This window comes from Melanerpes formicivorus, unplaced genomic scaffold (genome assembly GCF_026170545.1).
Source record: "Melanerpes formicivorus ecotype bairdi unplaced genomic scaffold, bMelFor1.0.p_v2 SCAF_4, whole genome shotgun sequence".
NCBI lineage: Eukaryota > Metazoa > Chordata > Aves > Piciformes > Picidae > Melanerpes > Melanerpes formicivorus.
In genome coordinates this window covers 22,784,161-22,809,963 of record NW_027142356.1, presented here as the reverse complement: position 1 = coordinate 22,809,963, position 25,803 = coordinate 22,784,161, and the positions used below count along the sequence as shown (strand labels likewise).

The following is a 25,803-nucleotide window of genomic DNA, read 5'->3' as shown; positions in this document are numbered from 1 at the left end:
CTTGTTCATCTTTTGAATAGTAGTAGAGAAGAAAAATTAGTCCCCATGTATATTAATGTAGTTTGTGATAACAAAAGTTGCTAGGCTGACAGGTCAGGAGAAATCTTGATCCACTGAGCCAGAACACAGATACCTCAAAGCAGGCTTTTACTAAAGTTTCCCCAACAATATTTTTCACTGATTTTGTTTAGAGTGCAACAGGTAGCTTTGCCGTCTTAACCATTTGACTTTTGATTTGTATTACCAACTAAAGAGTTACCTGCAATGGGGGCTGCATATATGTATGGGAGGGGAGACATTCACTTCTCCATTTCACAGGGGTCATACTACCACTTCATGTCATTCCCAACACAGGAAGGTCTTTAGTTGCAGACTTAGAAGGCAAAGCCTCCTCACCCTACTCAGCATATTGTTGGTGTCCTAACCTCCCTGTCTTCCTGTTACAATCCAGCAGAATTGCCCCACCCTATCATGGCTGTGTCAGGTTTGTCTCCTGAACGGAGAGGAAAGTCATATAAACGGCAGTGTGCTTTTTCTGCTTCTGCTCCAGCGCATGCCATGCCTCACTGACTCATACAGCTCCTTGCAGGCACTTCCTTGAGTTTTAACAATTTCATAGTGTAGAGTAAGTGATTTTTGAAGCTGATATTTCAATTTTGAATGGGGTAGATGCAAGCAGCATTTGAGCTTACATCATTAACCAAGGTTATATCCAGTCTGTAAGATGCAGTATTGATTGCTACATTGAGCCATGACATCAAGTAAATGCTTCCCTTCCTCTTACTAATTATTTTGTCTTTGTGAGTGATGCAATGACAGTGCCCCCTACCCTTTCATTTAATTCTTACTACCATTTGGGTTTTTTAATCCTACATTTCTAATGTAATTCTAAAATAATTATATTTCTTGCCCCCCAGACAGATCAGCTCTAATTTTGTAAGGAGATTTTCAGTGTTAGATTATTTTTTTAAAAAGAATCTAGGCCATATATATTATGTAAGGTTGCCATAGTAACAGTTTCTCTGAGGGGAAAACTGACTGTCTGTAGTTTCCACAGAAACCACTCCCCGCTGAGACAGGTGCCTCCAAGGGAAGTGAAGAGAATATAAATGAGACAGAGGAAAAGCAGCGCGCAGATGTCATATGATCTCTGCGGCATCCTCGCACTGTTGCAAATTCAGCTGAGCATTGCTGGGTTTATTTTCAGTTTGTTGTTTTTAATTGCATGACTGGCACCTTCTCTTCTCATGTAAACTCTGGCCACCCTTCCCTCACATGGAACTGGTTTTGCGACGGGAGGTACGGCAATGCTCCACCGTGGCAATGAACTGACCACATCAGTTACTAAAGTCCGGTGCTCTAGGAACCACTGTGCCTGGGAGAACTTAAATGGTAAATAAGAATTTTCTCCCCCCACCCCTTTTTTTTTTTTTTTCCCCCTGAAGGAAATTAGCAAAGACAGGTATGGAATACTTCCTACCAGAGAGGAATTGGAGAGAACTGAAGCTCAACTAATTTGTCAGTTAATGGTTTTATTCTTTCGGGTACAAGCATGCGCTGCGGGGAAAAATGAATTCTGAAAAATCAAGCTGCAGTAAAAAGGAATTAAGTCAAGTCCTAGGGTTTGTTAACTGAGTAAGAGAAGGAGAAATTTCTTTAACATGCTTTAATGTCACTGGGGCAAGTATGGATTAACATTTCTGAAATCCTTTTGCACATGTTTTGCACAAATAGTGTTGATTTGTTTCTTTTTTTTTTCCCTTTTTTTTTTTCTTTTCTCTTCAAGGGCAATAAAACTGTGACATTCATTTAAGGCTTAGTGCAGCCATAACTACAGATTAACGTGCTGGCTACTTCATCTTCATTCTGTCATCTCTCTGCTGCTTTATGGGGAAAGCAGGCTGACATGGTTATTAAATCTGGCAGCTGTGTTGTATGCACATGGGAAGCAAGTAGAGCACAGCATATAGAATATTAGTAGCTTTCAGATAACAGCCTTCTTTTCACTGCTGTGAGGCTTGAAAGGCAGCCTCAAAAGCTCTTTCTCTTCTTTGTAATCACCATTTGCTGGATCTGTTCGCAAATACCACAAATACAGTTGCAAATGTAAGTATTCCTTGCCTGTGTGGTGCTTTCGGATTGCTAATTAGGCTTTCTACTTCAGTGTTCTGCTTGAAAAAGCAGAGAGAGAAAAGATAGAAACATCCTGACAGGGAAAGCTTCTCTGCAGTATTGTTCTAGCTTTAGTGGAAGAGCTACTGAGGGAAAGGGATGCACGGACGCTTTGCAGTTGTGTTTGTTAATTTTGGGGACATCTGCTTGCCACTTTGTGAGGGGAGAAGCCAAGCAAATGCAGGAGATACTCGAAGAGAGAAGGATTTCTGCTTAGATTAGATAATATCAGATACACAGCAAGAAAAATGCTTCAGCAGTGATAGATGGCTTCTGAATGCATAAGAGAGAAATCTACCATGGTATTTTTCACCTGGAATCTTTTCTTTAAAAATCCACAAATGCAGACCAGGACTTCTCATTAAGTAACTCTGCAATACTTTATTATCAGTAGTGCAAATATTCATCATAAGGGGCACCAGTAAGTCTGCATCTGACCTAATGAGGACAATGAGCATAGCACGGTGAGCAGTGCATGTTTATCACCAATTTCATTTTGTCTGTACATGAAGATGATCTTTATCTGCCATGTGGCATGAAGGTGGGATGGTAAGATGATTGTGAAGCAGCAGAGTTCAAGGTTTCTTAGTGTTGCAGTGATAATGTAAGGAAGATAATTAGTATTTGGTAGTGAGTTTTGGTCTCACAACACTGAAGAAACAGCATCTTGGGGTTTTTGTTCTTCCTAATTCAAAGCTTTTGTAGTGCTCTTGTCCGACTTGGTTTATGGTTACTGAATTCTTATTGCGCTGTGAATCAAATCTGCTTACTGAAAACAGCCTGTGATAAAAGTAAGATAATTGCACAAGAAATGCAGGCTGTAGCTTATTTGTGTTGCCAAATTGTGTTTCTTTCTTTATTTAAAGGTTTTATTATTTCTTGAGGACCATTGTGGTACTGTCAGCTTTCTGTGAGCCATGTGAAAATGTCATTATCACAATTAACAGGTGACTGCCATTAAGTGACTAAGGCGAGTATATGTTGTGTTGTTTGCTGCACATAGAGTGCTAGGTGTTTATAGTATAATCCTCTTGATAACACAGCTATGTTTGGTCAATCTGTTTATAAGGATTTTTTGCAATGCTTCAGCCTCATCTTACAGATGTATATGTACAAATGCCTGTCTTTGTTGTAGCAAGTGAAAAGTGATTTTGGAGCATCTCTTTCCTTCCTCTTGTCTCCTTATTCCCTTATATACAGTGAGATTCATAGATTCTTTGAAACTTAGCTGTGAAAATGGTCATTTTTGATGACAGCTGTGGAGCTAAGCTTCCCAAGCCTGAGTGGCAGCCAGCCAACTGCTGAGACAAGTGGTGACCTTTCAGGACAATGTCTCTTACAAAAATGTCAAAATATTAAAATGGCAGACATCAAATGCCATGTGTGTGGAGGGTTTGTCAGCTGGCAGGCTTTCAACTGAAGACAGTTAATCCATTGCTTGCCGGGATTAAACATTGAAAGCCCCTGCCTAAGTCTCTAAAATGTTGAGAAATTATCCATATGTGTCCTGCATAATTTCTTCTGGGAAGATGCATGATGTGGATGGAGCATTTCAGAGGCATCTATTAAATCTTTTTAAATCTGCTCAGGCATCATTCTGATGGATGTCCAGACAAGCAGCTTTCTGCCTTTCCTTTTGCACTTTGCATCATATACCAGTTTTCCTCCCAAATCTCTACATAAATGGATCCTGGTGAAGCCCAAGCAGCATTCATTGATGCACAGCAGGATGCTGAAATTCTGATAGCGTGTGCACTGACTTTTTAGGTCTATGCTCACTGAATAAACACTCCCCTGCAGATCTTGATGCTGCAGCCCTGAGCTGGAACCTCATTTGCTATTACATGCATCAGTGCTTTTTAACCTTCTTTGAAGGCACTGAGGTTTGAGCATTCCCATGCTCACTGGCGTGTCAGCTTCTCAGATACTTTTACCCACTGGTAAACAGATCAGTGACACGGTGATTGCTTGCCTTGTGGGTTTTCTTCCTCATGCATAAATATTTCTGGGAGGTGTGAGACTGCCTGATCCTTTACCCTGGCTTGCAGGAAAGCCAGGCCAGGAAGGGTGCGTGGTTGATCAGGAAAGTAACTTGTTCACCTTGGGTTTGACCTCACTCAGAGAATGAGAAAGGGCACAGCAGTGACTGCACCAGGCCAGTCTTGTCTGGCAGATTGTCAACTGGCGACAGCTCAAGAAAATTCTTGGTATTCTCCATGCAAAGCACAGGGTGAGCTGTCAGCACAGGTAACCCCTGCAAAGCAGTCAGTGGCCAGATTTAATGGTGCCAAATCTGTTGTTACTACCAAGATGATGAAGGGAACATAGTCCTTTCAAGTAATTCTTTCATTTTTTTCCTCCCAAGACAGGAGTTCTGTGTCACTCCTAGTTCTCTCACTATAAACAAGCAACTTTTTATAATTGTGTTCTTCCACTCCTAGAGGAAGTGTGTCCTGCCCTCCCCACCCTTTAAAACTGGGAACACTGCATTCCATGACCACTTGCTTTCCAGTAATCAAAGGGAAGACTAAGTTTCCATGTTGATCTTGTTGGTCTTTTCTTCCAGTCTCTCTGCCATAACTTCTCCTTTCTCCTAATTCTGATTAGGAAGCAAATTAGGTAGGCAAGGAAAAATTCCCAGCATTTTACAGAAATGAATCCTTTCTTTCTCCCTTTTTCCTGAATTTCTGTCAGCTTTGACACAAGCATTGCTGTGATTTGAGATTTACCAAGACTTAAAAATCTGTTAGGAAGAAAAACATTATGCTCACTTTGTTGAGGAATAAACAGGTAACAGAGATACCAATTTATATAACTTACTACAAACAGATACCTAGGCTGAGTTTTGGATTTTGATCTTCAAACAGCACACCACATTTAGCCACAATCTATTTAATCAGCTCTCATAATGTTTAAAAAAAGAAGAAGAAGAAGAAGAAAAAGGTGGGGTGGAGAGGATCCTACTGTTTTCTATGGTCTTTGCATAACAAACAACCAAACAAACAAATTCTGAGGAGAATAATAATATATTTGCCAGTAGCTGTAATTTCTTTTCATTCCAATTATACAGGGCTTGTTTTTTCACAAGGGCCTGTGCAGCATCAGATCAGTTCATTATAACAGATACGAAATTCTGACTTGCACTAATGGCATTATAATTTTATTCTATATTTATGTTATTATTACTCTTTACTATTTCTGTAGCATCTAGAAACACATCTAATAGGTCACTGAGCTCAGTACTGTATAGAAACAGAAGCTAATCCTTGGTCCCAGATCGCTTACAAGCTATTTTTCAAAGAAAGCAAAAACTCCTTATCATACAGTTATGACCTTGCTTGTGTGTTTTTCTGAATTCAAAATACAGATATCAGTGGTATGTTATAACTTAATTGTTCATCAGGATACCAGAGTCTGCCTAGACAGGGGCTTGAAATTTTATGTAATTAAAGTAAGAAAATTACATACATTTCTGTGACTTTATTTCAAAGCTGTCCTACTGATTCTCTTGGAGTATCTCCCCTAGGCTGTTTATGTTTAGCTAATTAAGTGTATTAATTGACATTAGCTCAACTGACAAAAACATACCTATAATTACAAAGTAGTTGTGGACCACCAATGAAGATTCTACTTAAAAATCATGAAGACTATTTTAGATTACCAAATTAATAAGGCTCCAGATAAACTTAATTCCTAAGGTAACAATTATTAATTTTAGTGAAGCACGTTTACTTGTGCTTATTTACAGGATCTAAATTTCAATGTTAATTATTGGCATAAAGTAGAATAGAGAATAAACCAGGTTGGAAGTGACCTTTGAGATCATCCAGTCCAACCCAACATCCAACACCATCTAATCAACTAAACCATGGCACCATGATACATGCTTGTCAGATGGTAATTGTCTCAGCATGGACTTAGTATCATAGTATCATAGTATCATTCAGGGTTGGAAGGGACCACAAGGATCATCTAGATCCAACCCCCCTGCCATGGGCAGGGACACCCCACACTAGATCAGGCTGGACAGAGCCTCATCCAGCCTGCTCTTAAACACCCCCAGGGACGGGGCCTTGACCACCTCCCTGGACAACCCATTCCAGGGTTTCACCACTCTCATGGTGAAGAACCTCCTCCTCACATCTAGCCTGAATCTCCCCACCTCCAGCTTCATTCCATTCCCCCTAGTCCTATCACTACCTGAGATCCTGAGAAGTCCTTCCTCAGCCTTTCTGTAGGCCCCCTTCAGATACTGAAGATACTTAGGCAGATACTTAGGCAGGTGAACAGTGGGAATCAGTATGGGATGAGAGTCCTCATCTTCATTTTCTCTAAGACTATTTTTTCCAGTGTGTCTGCTCCTTACCCATCTTGCAAGGAGATTTCAGAAGTCACACATCTTCTGACATCACCTTTTCTGATGCCTTTTGTTTGAATAGTATGGTCTAAGGTAACTGTAAACTAGGACTGAATCTGCCATCTCAAATCAATGAGAACAACTTTTTGGATCCGAAGCCATACTGCAGAACACTTTTCCATTCTGACAGTATTTCATTTATTTAGTCTGTATACTCTTTGGATCATCCTTCATGAGGCAAGGCTGTAGCATTTGAATACAGGGCATAACATAACTGAGGAATGTAACTCATATAACTGAGCAAAACGGCATAACCATTCTTTCTGGAAATTTCTATTATGCAAACCACTATGATTTCCAAGTGTCATTTGTATTATGAGGTCACAAACCTAGATGTATATATGCAGGAATGAAAAAAAAAATAATCTAAGGAATCTCAGAGGGCCAAAATGCAGATAGAAAGACCTGATACCTTGAATTTTTCAGGACTTTTAAATTTCATTTTGAAACTATCCTTTGCAATAATCTTTTTCCAGTTGTTCCATCGACACTGCCACATGTATGACTGTGGTGGCATATTAAACCTAGGGATGGGCATTAGTGTAATCCAAAATTGAAACACATTCTAACAGTGGTACTGTTGTCCTGTCCCTAAAGCAGCTGAAACAACCTAAATGAAAGCAGGCTGCCAAACACGAAAGGCTATTGTATCCATCAAATGTCTTTTTTGAGGTGGTTGGTCCTTTTTTTTTTTCCCTCCTTCCTTTTATTTTTTTAATTTCCTTTCCATTCAGGGAACAATTAATAAAACCACCTGAAAGACAACTTGCAAGCGTGCAGTTAGCCATAAATACAGCTTGATCTGGATGGATACAGCAGCAGTTTATTGATCTGGTTAGCTAGCACTTTGAAAGGATTTTGCAGAACTCATTAGTTCAGGAATATTAAAACAACTCCCCAGGAGCAGTATGAATTGCTGTTAAGTATATTTTGAAACCCTGTCCTATTATTCATGTGTTTTATTCTTAAAATCTTCAGATGGAACGTGAGCTACCACTATTGAGTGCATTGTAACAAACAAGCTTCCATTCTTCGCATGGAAATAGGTTTACTGAAATATGTCTTTGGCAGAACACAAAGACGTCATTCTTCCTAGGTGGCAGGGCTAGTTTATTGAAAGAGGAGGTAGACATCAACATCCTTGACATTCTGCGTGTTGCTCTACTGATGTATCTGGATCTATGGTGTTTTTTTGGCTTTGTTGCAGAATGTGTAACCCTCAGATTTTAAATTAGTCATTAGTTAATACTGAGTGTTTAAGTAATTGCTATTTAAAAGTGAAGCAATGAGGCTGAAAATTGATTAAAGTATTAGATCAACTAACACACAAATTATTTTAGCACATTTCTAGTTCCCAGAGCAATACGCGTATTAACCTTGGGCCAAGACATAGCCACCCTACAAGTGAATGTAACGCATACTACATCTATCTTCTCATGGCACAATTTTACCCCAAAAGGGCTTCCAACTATCAATGTTCCTACCAGGTGGAATAGCTGGAATATTCTTTTTCTCTATAAGATCAGGCTTATGTGTTTTATAATAAGAAAGACAAATTTGTTCAGCTTTTCTGTGTTTGTTTTTAAGAGCATGTTGAGAGCTAACATAGTGACACTTGTAATATGGATAGCTTTTTATAGTACTTATAATGAACACCATGCCATGGACATCAGAGGTCTTCTAGAAATCAATAATTATCGATGGGAAAATAAATCATTAGTTTCATTGTGGTCATCAGGAGACTCATGATGGTTTGCTTCAGTTCTGACCTTGATTGTTCATGCACCAAAATAACAATTGCAGCTAATCCCTTTTTCCAGAAATGTTGATTTCTTGATCAGTATCAGAGATTGTAGGTAAGGAAGGACCATTGTGCAAAACACTGTTGTTTTTTGTTTCTCACAAAGTATGAGCTTATCCTCTTGGGCAATAAAATCCCACACCATTGACTTAGAATAATGCTTTTGAAAAATAGCTCTGTCCTTAACATGTCTTCTGAAAGGCAGACACAGAGAGGTCCTCATCTGATTGCAAGTGCTGTGGAGGGCAGAAAGAAGACAGCTCCTTGTTCCTTAATCCTCAGCCAGCTACCTCTAGGATAAATCAGACCTGATGTTATGCAGTCCTGATTTATGGAGCAGGGAAAGGATTGCTTCGAGCCTTCAGCAACAGAGACCCCACACTACTCTGACCCTATTATCTGGAAAACATTTTCCTGTAGATATACTTCCCCTTCATTTGTCACTGGGCAACAGTGGCACAAGATAACCACGTCATCTTTTGTGCTTCTGTTGAACTATCTAAATAAAGGTGTTTATGAAGGGAGCTCAAGAGAGCCCTTCAACTGATATATTTAATCAGGTATGGAATTTAAAAGTAGGTGCAGGGCTGCCTATCACACTGAGAGTGTGATTCTCTAGGTCAGTGGATTGCTGTCTCATTACAGGGCTGTGTCTCAGTGGGTATGAATATATGTACAAAGAAGTCCATAGTGGTTTGTTTATCTACTGATTCAGAAGAGATGCTCAAATAGCACAACTTTCATGAGGGAGGAATTGATAAAGAGCACAGCTGTGGTGTGGATGGTACAAGAAACTCCATCCATCATTTTCCAAAAGGCACAATGAACGGCTTAATTGTTGCTACAAACAATGGTTCACCATTTTATTTGCTATTGACAAAGTATGACCACACTGAGAGCCAACTTGGAGAAATACAGTGACAGAGGAGTCTCTTTTTTCCATTCTGTTGGCTTCATTCACTGAACAGATCCCACTGGCTCTGTCTGGACCAAGACCTTCTACTATTACTGGCAAAGCCCATTTCTTGACTTGAGGTCTTAAGCTGGCTAATACAGCTGTAAATAGAGGAGCAACAGCCCTGACAGTGAAGAAATAGTACAGTATGCAATAAGAAGAGCAGTATTTCATGTTGGGGAGGTTTTGTAGGGCAATATGTAAAAGCAGTGTCTTCTGAGAGAGCTGCCCATGGGATTACTTCTCCTCATACCAGAGAGTTCCTTTCAAGGCCTTGTGAATTTATTCTATCCCCTTTTGTTGAATTGGGTTTGATGTGTCTTGTTTAATATCTCCCTCTACTGCAAGGTTTATACTTAAGGCTGTCTCTGGTGCAACCCTTTATGTAAATTTGATTGCAGTACTGGTGTCTCTAGAGGAGATCACAGGGTACTTTTATCTCTTTTTTTTTTTGGTTATTTCTTGGTACAAAATATCTACCTGAATGAGGTCTCTATTTTTATCTCTTTATATGTTAGCTGTCTTCTGTTTGTAATCATTGTTTGAAGTTAGCTAAAGGAGAAAAATTATGTGTTTTGGTTTATGCATCGTCATATCTAGGGATGCCAGTGGTACTAACTGCAAGATAAGCTTCCTCTATGGCTAACTTGTGCTTTTTGCAGTCTCTAACTGGTCCTTAAAATGACAAAGAAAGATAGCTTCAGAATAACTATGTTAAATAAGCAATTGCTTAATTTTAGCAATTTCATTGTAATTATCATTGCCTCCTTCTGTGCCATCTCTTTATCTTGAGTCAGAAAGCAACCAAGAGCAAACAGCAATCCTTTTAAAGCAAGAAGCCTCCTTTAAATGTGCCGCATTGCTGATCTTGACAGGCACACAGAAAAGCACAAGCAAATGCACGGATATTTTCAGGGTCTGCTTTTCATCCAGATACTGAGTACTATGCAATATTGCCTTACAACAGATTTTATTCCTTGCATGCAGACAGAATCACAGTGTACAAGTGATAATTTAATCCATGTATAATTTAATCCATGTCACAGACAGGGTCAACACAAGGGCCTTGGCAGACCACTGGGCTGCAGTCAGGCAGCTGTGACTTTTAACAGAAGTCAGAGAGTTCTTGCTTAAGAAATGAGGCAGCATATTCATTGCTTTTAGAGCAGTAAGAATGCTGAAAGCAGAGTTTTGGGGTATTTTTTCAATACCCTTTCAAAAAGTTGAACAAAAAGACAGATGGAACTGATTTCAAATTACTGTAAAAATGTCATAGCAATACTGAATTGAAGTTATAGACATTTCAATTTTATTTCGTTCTGCATGTGTTCAGAAAACCTTCACTAATTTAGATTGCATTAATATTGCTTTTACATACAGATTGTTAATTATTTGATTGAGGTAGAATTTACCATATCCTAAAAATTCTTTGGTTGTTAGGTAATATTTCAAAACATTAACCACCTTCCCCTTAGTTAACATTTGCAAGAAATCTATCTAGACATTTTTGACTGCAAACAAAGTATATAATTGAATTGATTTTTAGATCAATTGAATAAAACCTTAGATGTCATGTTTAATTCTCTGTCATGTCCTATGTATTTCCATATTGATTACAAGTACATTCTTGCATACATTTTCCCCCACAATTTACAGTTGCTATATAAACAATCTCATACAGCTGTTTTCTTATGGAGAAGTTGTTTTAAATACATGTAGACCTTGTAACAAAATACATACTTCTGAACCATTTTAGCATTATGTTTCTTTTCAAATCAATGAGAGCATATTGAACAGAGTTTCATTGTTTCAGCATGCAGTAGTTTAGTATGTTTGTTTGAACTTTTTTATACACCATACAGAAATATGTGATAGTATTGGTGCCTTTTATTCTGCAGTGAGCCTTTTGTGTTTATACTTGTTTGTTGGTCTTGCCTTTCATAAGAACCATTATATGCCCAGTCTGCTGATATTGACTGTTCTCCATTTTTGTCCAGGTTCCTATATGTGTGATTGAAAAATTACTCTGGGATTGTTTTGACCCTCAGTTCAATTTTCTTAGGCTGCTATAAAATGGCATCATTAAATCCAGACTTGGGTGGTGATTTAGTTCTGATTACATGACAACTTTAGACATATGCTACTTGTATCAGGCTAAAGGTTGTAATATCTGTTAATATTAAGGTCGTCTTTCCCTCTCCTACTGTTCAGAATACCTCTGTAACAGAGCTTTGCTTAAGAACCAGCGTAGCCCAAATTTTATAGGGAAATGGGTAATCACCATGAACCTGACTTGAGAACACCTGTAATTCATCAAAATTCCCTCTCACTAACCTGTTATATGAGGATGCTAAAAACTTGGACTGTTGTGTTTGCTTGCAGGCTTCTATAAATACACGTCACCATCTTTTAAAGGCATATGTTCACTCAAGGGAATGATTCTGACTTTTGTTATGCCTCTGCAGTTCCATTTCAGATGTTTAAATTATTTAAGTGTTTCTGCATGCTAGGTAGTTAGCACATTTTCTTAGGCTTGCTAGGTAGAATGGAAGTGTAAAAGTAAGCTGGGTATGCCATTTTTTCTTGTTATTTCCCTCGCTTCGATTCAGCAAGTAGGCAGAAGACATAAAATGCATGAGTGTCTCATTCAAGGAGAAGTAAACTGCTGATCTACACTGGGAATGGGGAGGGCCAAGTCACATCTGTACTGTGAGGTGCAGACCACTCTGGTCATTATTCAGGGTAAGTTTGTGTGTGAAAGGAGTTAATTCCTTTTAGTCCCTGAATAAATCCATGGCTGACCTCACTGGTATGACAGTGAAATCAGCAGGACTTCTCATATGCTTCAAAGGAAGACACATCTTAAACTGCTTGCTTGAATCAAGGTCACTGCATTGCTAATCTGAGCATTTTCCCTGTGATGGGCAAGTACCTCCTGGCCTCTGAGCATTCTACCCTCTTGTTGATGCAGAGGTTTGGTTCTGTGCCAAAGGGATATGTACTGCTGAGTTCCAAGATTAATGAAGTTTATAATGAGAGCAGGAGCCACTGCTGACTTCAGGGCAGCCTTCTAATTAGTCATATCTATTTGTTTTCTGACAGCAAGGTCTTCACAAAAATATTCTTTATTTTGATTTATTGCAAAAACTGTGCCTGATAAGGTAGACAGCATATTTTTTTCATACCAATTTGTCTGTTCCAAAGACCTTCTGGAAATGTTTATACTGCTATCTAGAAAAGCATTCCTTGGAGAGGAGTCATCTTTTAATTTGAAATTAGGGTGGATACATGTGCTGCTAGTGTCAATGGCTCTTTTTGGAAATACCTGACACTCTGAATGCAGGTCTGCTCCAAAGCCAAAGTATTTGTGAACTCTAAAGCTAACTGTAGCTAAGGGGTGTTTCAGCACTGTTTGGAAAGTCCCACTAGAAGTGCATGAAAATTCACCCCAGTTACACTAGGATGGTGTTCAGACAGACTAATTTACTTTGCTTCTTGACTGAGTTCTCTAGTACTTCAGCAGCACACATACTAGACAACCATTTTAGAATTTGCTTTGATATTTCTTTGTACCCCGCTGTCGCAGTGCAGTCTAGACAAACCATGAGGTTCAAAAACTCTAACTGACAGACTGCCAGGTAAGATGGAAGTTGTGGCCCTTTGTCTGCAAGTAAGGCAGAGCACATCTCCATGGCAGATGAACAGCATGTGCAGAGTAACGATTTGAACTTGAAGGGCCTCCTCTGAGCTCTGTGGCAGTTGAGGCCCGTGTACCACTGCTCACCAGGACACAAGACTCAAGGAAAATAGAAGACTTGCAGAGATGGAATTTAAAACTTTTAGGTTTATTGTGCTCCACAACCCCCACTATGCATGTGGTTTTGGAGGCTCCTCTCATTAGTGTGCTTCTGTTAGGTTTGGAATGAGTGACCTTAGAGGTGGCAGGAAATTTTAAACAAAATTTACCCTGTCAAAGTAATTATCTTGTTTATTTGCTATCAAAGTATGTGCTTCTCAAATCACTATTTAAAGTAGTAACACTTTGTATGTCAAAAATGTCTTAAGACCTTCAAATCACTGTAAATGTATCCACAAGGTACTTCTGTGAAATAGGTAAGATGACATATTCCCTCTTTACAGAGGGAAAAGGTAAAATCCCCAGTCTAGATCTGACAGTGAAATCAGCAGGTGCTGATGTAGATCAGTGATATAACCCTTGTTTCTTTCCACACAGCTTTTAATGCTTGTACTGGTTACAGATACTATTTTGTAATATTCTGCTGCTTCCCTGCTGATGTGGAGGAGCAAGTCTGTGTGCGCAGTGTGGCATTATTTACACTACTAAGTTCCAAGCAGATATCTGCGTTTGATCTGATCCTTGGTGTGGCATTACTGATAAGGTTGGAGGAGACATGACAAGCCATGAGGAGGGGCAGATTCTGGGTTCAGCAGCAGTATGCCTGACTTTTTTCTATGTAGAGAGCCATGAAGAAATGAGATGCTGACAGCAGTGGTTTCACTAAGTCATTTCAAGCACAGGGATGTTTCCTGTAGTCAGATGTGGCTTCCAGGGGTTAGGCATATCCCCAGATTCTTTTATGGCATTTACTAGAACTAATAAGGCACCACCAAAGGGTTAAATAGTTCCACAGTGTGTCGCTGCCTCTCTAATTAGGAAATGATCCAAGAGCTCAAAGATCAAAATGCACATGGTTTGAGCTGGGACTAAGCCCAAGTTCCTATTGATTGGAGCCTCATATGTTAGTGTGCTGCATCTGCACATGATCTTTTCCCCTTACATTTCTGCCATTTGTTTTATTTTTAAAAGAAAAATTAAACAATTCATCCACAGAATTTCCCTTCTTTTGTCACTGTCCAGAGTCTTTAATTGCTTGAGCTTGTGTGCTTTCTGGGAGTAACTTGTGACCCACTTTATAATTGAAACCAGGCCAGTAAAACACGACAAAAATCTTCTCACTCTACTCCATTCTGCAGCATCTGCTGCTACTGCTGGAGAAGCGGGAGAGGTCTCCTCCCAGCAGAGGCATAGATAAGAACTGGTCAGGCTGAGCCTCAGGGAACTTGAGGTTTCTTGTTAGTTGCCAGAGGAGAAACAGAGGAGTGGCAAAATAGTATCCAGCTGGGCTTGTGTTTTGAGAAGACAGGACAGAATGAAACAAGGCTGAGGCCACAAAAAGGAGGGAAAAAAAAAAAAGGTTTTACCAAACAAATAATATGTAGTAGAAGCTAGATGCATGCATGGTAGTATGAAAGGGGACAGACTCAAAATGTTACTGTATGGAGCCTGCAAGCTAGGTAGTAGACAAAGTTACACTCTGGCAATTTATAACCCAAATGCTTTCTGTTTTCAGATGCATCTCCTCCCCCTCTTCAGAATCTTTCTTCTTTCCCTCCCCCCCCCCCCCCCCCCCCCCCGCCATAGGAAATCAAATTATTACTATGTTTTCAGAAACTTGTATTTGATTAAACTAAAGCTGCACCTTCCTTTGGAAAATAGCTTTCAATAAAACATTTTAGTGCTTGTTGGAAATCAATCAGGTTACAGGAGCTTTTGGGACCTCGCATTTGAGTGACTTGCTTTGGGGGCTCATTGTTTTACATCTCACACTAGAATGGATACTAGCTTCTGGGGATGACAGCTCTCTTCTTATGTAGAAGTTCTGGTCTCCATCTCTCCCCCTCCTCCTTTCAGCCGCATGTGTTTACTGCTTTGCTCTGCTGGCTTTTGCCCTGTTTAAGGGAGATGAGTCAGATCATTAACCTGTCTGAAAAACATATCCAGCAAGATAAATGTGGTTTGGGAGCTTTCACACTGTTCCTGGAACATGTGTAAGGGAGGGACACGCCTGTGTAGGTGAGAATGATGATGAAGGATTGACCCTTTTGGTAAAAGTGAGTTGTTAAATCAGCTTGGCCATCTCACTTAGCTGGCACCTGGGGTTGGTTCTGTTGGCAGTGCTGGTAACAATTTCCCTGCATCATACCAAGGCTTAAGGACAAAAAGGCAGCTTCGTCCTTGGCATAATTCTACGAGTGGAGTTACAGAAGTTATATTCAGAGTCACTTTGTCTAAAGTGTGCCTTTTCAACATTGTCCACTAAATCAGCTCATTCTTGCCCTCTCTTTTGTTTCTTTATTTGTGGCTACACTGAATTAGCATCTTAAATACATTGCCATGGGAATCAGAGATGCAATAGCTAACTTGCTTTCTCTTGTGCATCTGCAAACAGTCTTTTCATAGCAGTCTTTTCACAATTGCATATACTGTGTTTGGGCACTCGATCCATATCCATCAGGAAATTTTGATGCCTAGTCATTTCCATTAAAAAATGTGTGTAAGGTGCATAACATACAGTATATATTTCTAGCAAATATTGTTTTTATATGCAGATGAAATACGTCTCTTTCTGGAGTGTCTTGTCACCTATTTATTGGTCCTTCCTCTCATTCGGCTATATTCTTATATTTTGTGACACATGGATTGTAGAAAAGAAAGAAGACTAGATAATTTGGTGAAGGAGGGGATTCTCTGTATACAGGGACAAGGTAAAAAAGGAGAGCTTTGTAGGAAAAGAGAAGGCTGAAAAGAAAGGCCTTGTGATAAAGAGAGTTGTGGGAGTGGATCAATAAGAAAGAATTCTGAAAAGGCCTTGAAGCTCAGGAGAAGAAAGCATGGCTTTCATAGGAATGTAGGCAATGTGGCCAGTGTATGGAACAAAAGATGACCTTGGTTGCTGAATTTTCTGTAGAGAACAATGTAGGTGGATTGGGAATAAGATCCAGGCTCATTGATGATAATAATTAAAAGTAACCAAATTCTGTGATCACACAGTGGATTTAAACAGAGATTTACATGTTAAAAATATTAGAAGCAGAGAGCTGTGGTAAAATAATGTTAATATGGATAACATAACTAAACAGGAAATCTGGATACAAGTACAGGCTGATGGAGCCATGCAATTGCACCAGAATCTCAGATATTGTTGAAGAACATGCCCGGTATGTCTCACTGTGAAGAAAGACTTGCAAATGTGGCCCCAGCACATTGTGATGCAGTGATATGTGCCAGAACTCACACGCAGCCTGTCAGCAGAAGCCTGAGAGCTGCAATATGCCTTGCCCATCTGAATGAGGTGCTAACTTCAGCATCTGCTTCTGCACGGGGCTTAGCTCCTTTACCAAAGCAAAAGGGGAGCGAAATGACTTCTGCCAAGACTATACAATAATGAATATAGTGTGGCTGGACTGCCTTAATTTGCCACCGGAAAAGGATCTTAAAATGAGGAGCTATCAAGGATTTTAATATAGTATGCTGAAAGAGTAAAATATGGGAACAGAGAAGAGCAGAAAGACGCAAAATAGCAATGCATGCTTAGAAGTCATTGACATAAAAGTGGTACAGGAACCTGCACAACAAGCAAATAGTAAAAGCTGGACAGAATACAGCAAGAAGTAGGGTGTCTTGGAAGTGTGATGAAGTGGTAGATGCTGAGAGAAGAATTAGTCAGAAACATCAGAGAAAATGCAGTGAAAGCCAAAAAGATAGCATGGTTTTTAAGGAGGGTTTTAATTACTTCCAAATCAGAAAAGAGGTCAAAGAGGCTCAGGATGAAGTGCAAAGCATGATATTTAGGCAGGGAGTTATCGTAAGAGACTTGATGAGACTGATTTTGGTAGCAAACAGGCCTCAGATCCGAACTAGAGGCATAAGAAAGTAGGGCAGCACGGGAATGAAATGGGATCAGCAGCTGTAAGCAGGGTATTCAATGAACTAGGAAAAATTCAATTCAATTAAAACAACTGAGGGGAGAGGAACTTGGAGAGATGGGTGGAATCATAGATGGCTGAGACAAGATCAGAAGGAACTTAAATTTCAAGGAGTACTCACTCAATGCAGCGATTCCTCTTCTGTCTCTTTGTTAAGATCATTGAACTGACAGAAGTATTTGCTTCTGTGCTACGTTACCCTTCCTTGAATTGACAGAGGGGGACAGATGGGGGCATGGTGTGATGCTGGTGTGATGCTGAAGAAAGAGGAGACTCAACACCTCCACTTTTGACAGCATTAAGCTCTTAGATCAGCTTGGTTGTTTCACAGAACTTTACCTTAAGGTTCTTATGTTGTGCCTGTGCTCTTTTGGGGAGATCAGGTCCAAAAGAATAAGCAGTTAAGATGGAGACAAAGAGTAGCAATTATAGAAGGATCAATGAAGGTTAGGGGGTCAGGTCAAGAAGGTCAGGATAAGACATTTGTGACAGAGAAGCAAGAAACCCCAGTGTCAGCAAACAAAATGTTAGGGAGGATGAGAATGAGAAAAAGGATGGAGAGAAATTAAATCAGAGACTTTGCAAGTGAAACTTCTTTACAGCGAATATGGGCTAAACATAATTCACAGGCTGTTTGTTTGAGTGACCTAAAAGGAACAATGTGGTGGGAATGCCTGTGTCTTTCTAAATGTGTTTGTATGAAGGTGCAGTAGATACGAATGTGCAGTAAATATGTGCTTTTCCTGAAGAGACTTGCTGCTGTGTTTTTTTTTTTTTTCCTTCCGCCTTAAGCATTTTACTGCCTAGCAGCAGCCCTAGCCCTTCCCACTCAGTCCCTCTTGTTCCCCTGCTCAAGAATGAAATAGAATATCTTGAGCACCCAGCGTGCAAAGGAGCTAATCATTGGCTCACATTATGGCTGGCGCGGCAGGCCCGCCTCTTTGGCTGGTGCTGACAAGCTGTTTATGTTTGTGCAAGGCCACCCTTTAACTCAGCAGCCTGATGGCCATAATGGGGCCAACTGTCTGAATGCGGCAGGGAGCTACATCTTCCATTCAGAGGCACAGTCCAGTTCAGTCTCTGATACTTCTGCGTGGACTCTATGGAACACTAGTAAGTAGCCTTCTGTCTCATTGTGGCTTTTCTCCTAAGACTAAGGGCATGTTTTAGCAGGGCAGGTAGGCGCTGTCATTCAGAGGCAGCTATTAAAGTATTTTCCTCTGTCTGAAGTAAAAGAGCAGCTACTTTGTATGCAGCGTCATGACTACAAGGACTACACTATTTCAATCTCAAAGGAGACCTTCCTGGGAGGCAAGAGGGAAAAAGTTAATAGGGACACAACCCATTTAAACTTGCCAGGTTAATTTTTATGTGACTCCAATTAATCTGCATCTAGTTCTTATTTTTAGTAGCATTTCCAGTATTTTATCATCCAGCTGTGATTCAAACAGCAGCAGCTTTTGCAGGGGCATAAGTAGCTTGTTCATAAAAGTGTGAAAGGGCTAGAAATGCATGTTCCCAAAAATGCTAATAGATGCTGTCATATTCTAAGATATATGCCTAGCACTACAAAAAACAATGTCATGTTTTAGAGATTTCAATTCTCTTTGCTGCCTACTAGAAGGTAATGTCTACAGCTCCATAGAACTGCAGAGATTGAATGAGCTTGACTTTTTGCATCTTTGGTATGCCTTTTCTAATGGTCAGAATTTTAAATAAAATATTTCATGTTTCAACAGTATTCTTCAACTCAATCCTGCACTGCAGGTATTGATGGGCTTTTGGCACTTTCTCTTTTCCCCTTTACACCAGCAGTCTCTGTCAGAGCCGGCCACCATGCAGAATCTCAAAAAACACTCTACTCCTGAAGTTTTTGCAGGTCTGTCTCGATTTCACGTGACAGCTGAGGAGCTCATCTACAGATCTCATGTTATAAAGAAACAGATTAAGTGACTTTGCCATGACCACAGAACAAAGTGTCAGCATTCCAAAGTCTATTACTCGGATCACTGAACTATATATTATTTCTTTTTCTTCCTTTAATTTAGTTTACAAAATCCTATCAGACAATGCAAATAATAATTTCTAGGGAAGACTGTGCACCTCATAGGGTTCAGATTGGCTAAGAGAAATACCTCAGGATTTGTCTGCTCTGAGCTCAAAACTTGTTGGGAAGCCTCAGAGTAGGCTATATCTTTAGTTCTTACTACTTCTGATGTGGATGGAAACATCCATATGGTACTATGACAGCACTTTGATATTGCCAGGATGGTCCTTTCTCCAGGGTACTACTACTTTGGCAATGTCCTGAACCAAAAGTTGCCAGGATCTCCAGAAAATTCTTCTCAGGCTTTAAGTTCAGGATACCTAGGCAGGAGGGAAAGAAGCTGTCATTGTCAATAACATTGTTCATTAAGTCTCTTTAAAAAAATAAAAAATGACAGTAATAACCTTAGTTCTGAGCTTCAATCAGGCCTTTGTTAACTTTGAGCCATGCCAAAAAAAAATTAAAGCAAATCTGAAGTGAGGCCTGCCGGCCTCACTTGCCCTACTGACTTGCCCCACTATGGATGCACCCAACAGGGGATAGCCTTGTGGCCTGTACCTTCATCTCTGTCATGCTGATTGTGTTTTAGGGCTGTGCACAGCTTCTGTGATTCTGCAGACAGCTCTGATGCAGTCTGAAGACCTTTGGCTCAACCCTCCTATTCATCTTTAATGCTTTTAAGAGCTGCATCATTCAATGAGTCTTGAATTGTAGAGGGCAAATCAAGCAGTATTATCTGTGGGAGACAGTGGCTAAGTTAGACAGACAGAAACTTTCAAATTAAACTGGTAAAATTATGGGCATCTATTGTACTTAGTACATTTTAACTAGCTGGGTCTTGATGCTCAGAGTTGTTCAGCTCAGAGACTGAGCCTCCTCCACATCAATAGCTTGCATGGTAGTGTATGAACTAAAGCTAATTACAGCAATAAGCTGCTTCTGTGCCAGGCTGTGAACACAAGCCAGGGGTTTGCTGACACTCTCTCTAAGCAGCAGATAGATACTAAGCCTTGATTAGTAAAAATGAAAATGAAATTGGTTTTTGCCTATAGATTAAGAAAGCAGAATCTCATTACTTAAGTAACAATGAAATCCATGAGATGCACATCAGGCATTAATACACGGCTCAGAGGTCTTGCTGTGCTCTCCGTACATGGTTGAGAATAATCAATATGCTTACCACATTGTCTCTCTTTTGACTAAAGAAAGAACTCTTGTGCATCACCAGCTCAACACAACATGGCTTGCTCTGTAGGGACGAACTGTACCCATTTGATTTACATCAGGGTAAACAGGCAGAAGATTAAAATTGATTTGTCTTCCTCACAGAGATAATGTTCATGATGTATTCACTGGCCTTGCTAAAACAGGGTGAATCAACATTCTTCATCAAAAAACCCTGACTACTCTGAACTGCATATGCTGCAATTGAACTTTCTGATTCCAAGGTGGTATGTAGTTTGTGAAAACAAAACTTTTTTACTAATATTCATTAACTGAGTTTTCAGATAGCCTCGGAAGCAGATAAGCATATCATCTGCAATCTACACAAGAGGGAAATTAAATCTGCAAGAAGACGGAAATAGAACTAAGATCAGCTTCCCAGGGCCATGTTTTTACTGCAATTAATTTTCTTAGCCTGGCTCTGTAGGTACATTCTATGTTGATTGTGGTATCCCTTGCCAGCATTTTCCTGTGTGTGAGTCTTCTGCTGCAGGCACACTTGCAATATAGCTATTGTTCAGCTATTCAGCAAATAGTGGAAGGTATTCATTTCACAGCATCACAGAGTGCAGCAGGTTGGAACGGACTCTCCAAGGTCATCTTGTCCAACCCCCCTGCAGTCAGCAAGGACACCTCCAGCTAGATCAAGTGGCTCAGTTGGAGATGGCAAGGGGCATCCCCACGGCTGCTGAGCGCCCTGCCCAGCAGCCAGGCTCAGCGCCATGCTGTGCCCAGCGGGCCACATCCTGCTCTGGGGCAGGCAGCATCACAGCAATGCTAGTGCAGCCCTTGGCACTGCTCCTGCACACAGCAGCCCCACTTCAAGGCAGTTGTAGCAATGCCAAAGGCAAAGGTTTAATCCAACTGAAAGGCCCTTGGCAAAAGAGGCCTTTGCTTTTACAAACAATTTCTGTTCTCTGACTATTACCTGACCTGAGCTTCTGCTCCTTACTCCTAGCAATGCTGATTTAAACCATCACCTTTTACCATGATCAAATATACTTATGGTTACCAGATTACAAATTAATCTGATCTACTAGATTTCCCTTCTTTTCCCTTCATGTCCTAGCACTGAACAATTTCTTGGGAAAGAACAGCTCTCTAGATTAATAAGAGTTTTGAGTTACCAGAGGTGTAATTCATGATAATCTCAGCATTTGAATTCTTAGTGAAAGCAGGAAGCTTTAAGGGTGCTTTTCATCTCAGGGTTTCAGTTTATTAGCAGGTGCTCTGCTGATGTGTCTTATATTCTTGACATATATCAATTAAGGTTGTGATGAGAGGCAACCTGTGAATGAAGTACCACATGTGCCCTGTTCTCATCAGCTGTTTGAGTCTGACCAGAAAACTGAACCACCAGATAACAGTAAAAAGTCTGAGGGCCTGAAAGAAGCAGTGGCAGCCTCCTGTCAAGTTTGGACAGACTTTGTTGTAAAATCAATCATCAACGCTCAGGTCTCCATAGGGACAGTGGCTGAGATTTGCAAACAACCCCTCCTCAGCCTCTTTGGATAAGTTGTCCTCTATCTTAAATGTGAACTTTCTGGCTAATATCCTCCATGCTGATATCCTCAGCTTTCACCCATGTCTATGAAAGCTTTTCAAATCTTTCATTGTGTTGGGGTTTGGTTTTATTTTGGTTGGTTGGGTTTTTTCCCCCAGGTTCATTTTCCTAGGTTTGAAATCCTTTTCCAGGTAAAGGGTGTTGCTACTAAAGTAGAAGATAGTGTTTGGTTTTAAAAAATGAAAAATGTTAAGAATGCAGCGTTTGCTATTAAAATACAAAAAGCAGCAGTGTTGTAGTACTCAAATCTCACTCATACACTAAGAGCAGAGGGTCTCCTTTTAAAGTGTGCATTTTATTTTGTTGATGTTACCTAGAGAAAGCACTGCATTTAGGAAAGAAAAGGATTGCAAGGCAGCTTATATGTGCAGAATTTACCACAGAAGAATAGGGGAAGTTACGCAGTCTCAAGCTGCACCAGGGGAGGTTTAGGCTGGACGTTAGGAAGAAGTTCTTCATAGAAAGAGTGATTTGCCATTGGAATGGGCTGCCCGGGGAGGTGGTGGAGTCACCATCACTGGAGGTGTTTAGGAAGAGACTGGATGGGGTGCTTGGTGCCTTGGTTTAGTTGATTAGATGGTGTTGGACAATATGTTGGACTCGATGATCTCAAAGATCTTTTCCAACCTGGTCTGGTCTGGTCTGGTCTGGTCTTGTCTATTCTATTCTATTCTCTGAAGAGGAATTTGCCACAGGGACAGTTCTGTAGAGCAGCCTGTCTGAAATATCATACAAAACACAGGTAAGGATGGAAAGAAAAGGAATTGCTTCCTACCTTCCTCGCCTGGGGCATAGTGAATTGTAATAGTTAAGTTGTCTTTAGGTCTGTGCTGCCTTAAATCTGTATCTACCAGAGTCCACTAGTCTCTTTGAATTTTCTCCCTCCTGTTTAACATGCCCAGTCTTCCAACTGGCCAGCAATGCTGAAAGAAGCAAGCATCAATGGCATATCCGTACTGGCTGTGCTGTTCCTATACTAGGAAGATGTTCCCTTGTTACTCCACAGTCAAGTCCTGAGCTTTCTTCTTATGGGAATCACTAGCTTACAGAACAGGCTCTCTGCATTGCTACTTTGCTTTGATAGTGTATAAAATGCACAGCCTTGCAAACTACCTTCTTGTAGGGTATATACAAGCTTGTATAAAATTAACTGCAGCCTCCAGATGGCCCACTCAGATTCCTCTCTAGCTTACCTCTCTCAGGCCTAGAAATCAAATTGTATCCCAGTGTGTGCTCAGGTAGGCAGGATATATTATAAATGCCACTGCTCCTTTATCCACAAAGGAGCTTTTAAATATTTCTGTTTCCTTCCTTTTTGCCTGTGTAGCTGAGCCAAAGGTCTAAGAAAGCATCATTTTAAACTCGTAGTATAAAATGTCCCTAATTGAGTGGGTAGCTTGCTGTGTTCTGTCCTGGTTGGTGCTGTCTGAAAAAATTAGTGTGATGGTCATTGGCCTTTCCCTCTTATCGCTGCTGGTTCACAGCATGTGAAACTGAGAACCGTAGTCCCTGTTAAGACTCAAGGACTGCACTGCAGTTTCCCTCATGAAGTCAAATCATACTGGGGCTCCCTTTGTTACTCATCTCTCTCTCCTTACACAGCATCTTCAGTTGGCACTTCACCTAGTGCTCCCAAGTATAACCTCATAATGTACCCTGACTGTCAGATTTTTTTGCTCATTATAGTAATATCCTAGCATGGAATTCTGCAGGTCTTACTGTGGGAAAACTCCTGCTAATGACAACAGGGGGGCTGGTTACTTGGGACTGTGAGAATTACAGTCTTTTCTCATATTTGTGTTTAATTTTCTGCTTCTAATTGGGATGCTTAACTTTAGAGTTATATCTTTGGCCATCTTTCCAATTAGTTTTTAAAGGTGTAAGAGCAAGCTGATAGGCGTTTGATGAGGTTAATCTTAACTCCAGCATGGCAGTGGCTGAACTTTCAGCACATTACAGTTTTCAGACATTGCCTTCATACAGCTATCTGTCTAAAGAGATATGCCTCCTTCTCTTCATTTTCCCTATCATTTTCTTCTGATATCCACTCTTGTCTATCACCTTAAAATCTATACTTGACACTCATTTACGCTTTGGGACCTAGAGTTACATCAGAACATTTCCTTAGTTCACAGTGGCTATGGAAAATGTTCTGCTGTCACACTCAATTACACCAGGGCTACTGTGGCTCTGCAAAAAAAAAAGGATGCAGGAGTGGGAAGAGGTGGTCATGTGGGTAAAGACCATTCTTATATATGTCTGCAGGTATGTAAGTTCTCAGTAGAGCTATCTTCTCCCCACCTGCCCCAAAGCCCTGCACAGCCTTAAGCATCTCAGCCTTTTATTCTGTTTTTCAGTGTCTCCTATTCTGATGCCACTCATCCTTAAGACTCAGTCTCTAGTTCATGCCAGTGTAAAGCATCTAGCTCCTCCCTGTGGTCCATGCCCCTCTGCTCCAACCCCATAGTTCACATCATCTTAATCTTTCTGCCACAATGCCTCTCCTTCCACCCTAGAGCTAGTAGATCTCCCAGATCCCATCCTCTTGAACCTCTGTGCTCTGTATCATTTAAGATGCTTATTCTCCCTGCCATGCCAGTCCTTGAAAACTTCCCCAGAGATTGTTGTTCTTTGCAATATTCTGCCTCTACTCTCAGTCTTCCTCACTACAGCCTAGTGTTTGCAGTCTGAGAAACAAGGGGCTGATTCTTCTCCCCTACAGTCTCAAGTTCTCCAGTGCAATGTCTCAACATACCTTCTTTTTCCTCTTTCTCATTGTAGTTGAAGGCAGGAAAGTAGGACAGGTCCAGGGTAAACCAGGCACACACTAGCCCTTTGTATCATGTGAGAATGGATAGCTGCAGGCAAGGTCAGAGAAAGACCAAGCCAAGAAATATAAAAGCAGTTCCAGTATGTGACCTTCCCCAATGAAAACCACTGGGACATAGGCATTGTATGCTGTTTTCTGGTTTGTTACTTGAAGAATCTAGCCATTAACTCCTGTACTCTGGGATTCAGGGTGAGAAACAGGGACCATTATTCCAGTTCACTTAGAAGGAAAAAGGCTTCATGTCTGTCACTGAGATCATGTGCCCCAGGCAAGCACAGATCCCTGCAGTCACAGATGATAGTGAGAGTTGATGGGGAAAAGTGACTTAGTGCTATGCTTATTTGCTTATTCTCCCTTTTATGGAGTCAAGGGATACTGCAGACTACAGTGGAAACACCAGCAGTGATGAGGCTTTTCCAGTGATGACATTGATGTTATAAGGCATTAAGTTTTTGTCTCAGATGTGTATTTTCTTTCTGTGGAAGAGATACATTTAAGGGTTGGACCAGCACTGAAGCAATCCAGTCCTCATCTAAGGGTAGAAACAGGCTGCAAAGAAGGCTGCAAAGGACTAACATGCTATATTATCTCCAGAGCAGCTGAGAATTGTGAGCCTTTCTCTAGAGGAGGACAGGGTTTTGCCAAATTCAAGACACTGACTACTAAATTAAACTGGGTAGCAAGGCCAGACCAACTGAATACAAGCTTAGCATTTGTACCCAGAGCCATGGTATTCTGTGTAGTGGATTTAAAATGGTGATGGTAAAATTATTTATAATATCACAGCTAAATAATCTTTAAAAAATGGGTTATTGTCAGGGCCAAAATCTACACTATTTTATTTCATCAATAGTAAGAATTGTGGTGGGTTGAAATTACCTCCCAACTAATTTGGAGAAAACTACCCCCGAAATGAAAACTGCCAGAGTAGCTCAGTTTGGGATGGACGCAAATGAAGCTATATTTACAAGCAAACTACAGTCTGGAAATATGAAATGTACTGAA

General features: G+C 40.5%; 1 protein-coding gene across 7 annotated transcripts in view; it reads left to right on the top strand.

Annotated features, from left to right (window-relative positions):
• TRIM2 (tripartite motif containing 2) overlaps positions 1–25,803 on the top strand; it is a 124,450-nt gene that overhangs the window by 33,293 nt on the left and 65,354 nt on the right. Inside the window, exon 1 of one of the 7 annotated variants that reach the window (XM_068137262.1) lies at positions 1,148–1,392. The exons of 3 other annotated variants lie outside the window; for them this stretch is intronic. The gene's annotated coding sequence lies outside the window, so the exon portion shown is untranslated. Of the gene's footprint in view, positions 1–1,147; positions 1,393–2,006; positions 2,107–2,408; positions 2,637–18,152; positions 18,247–25,803 lie in introns of those variants that run through there. 3 more of the 7 variants (XM_068137270.1, XM_068137273.1, XM_068137271.1) reach the window with 3 other exon arrangements.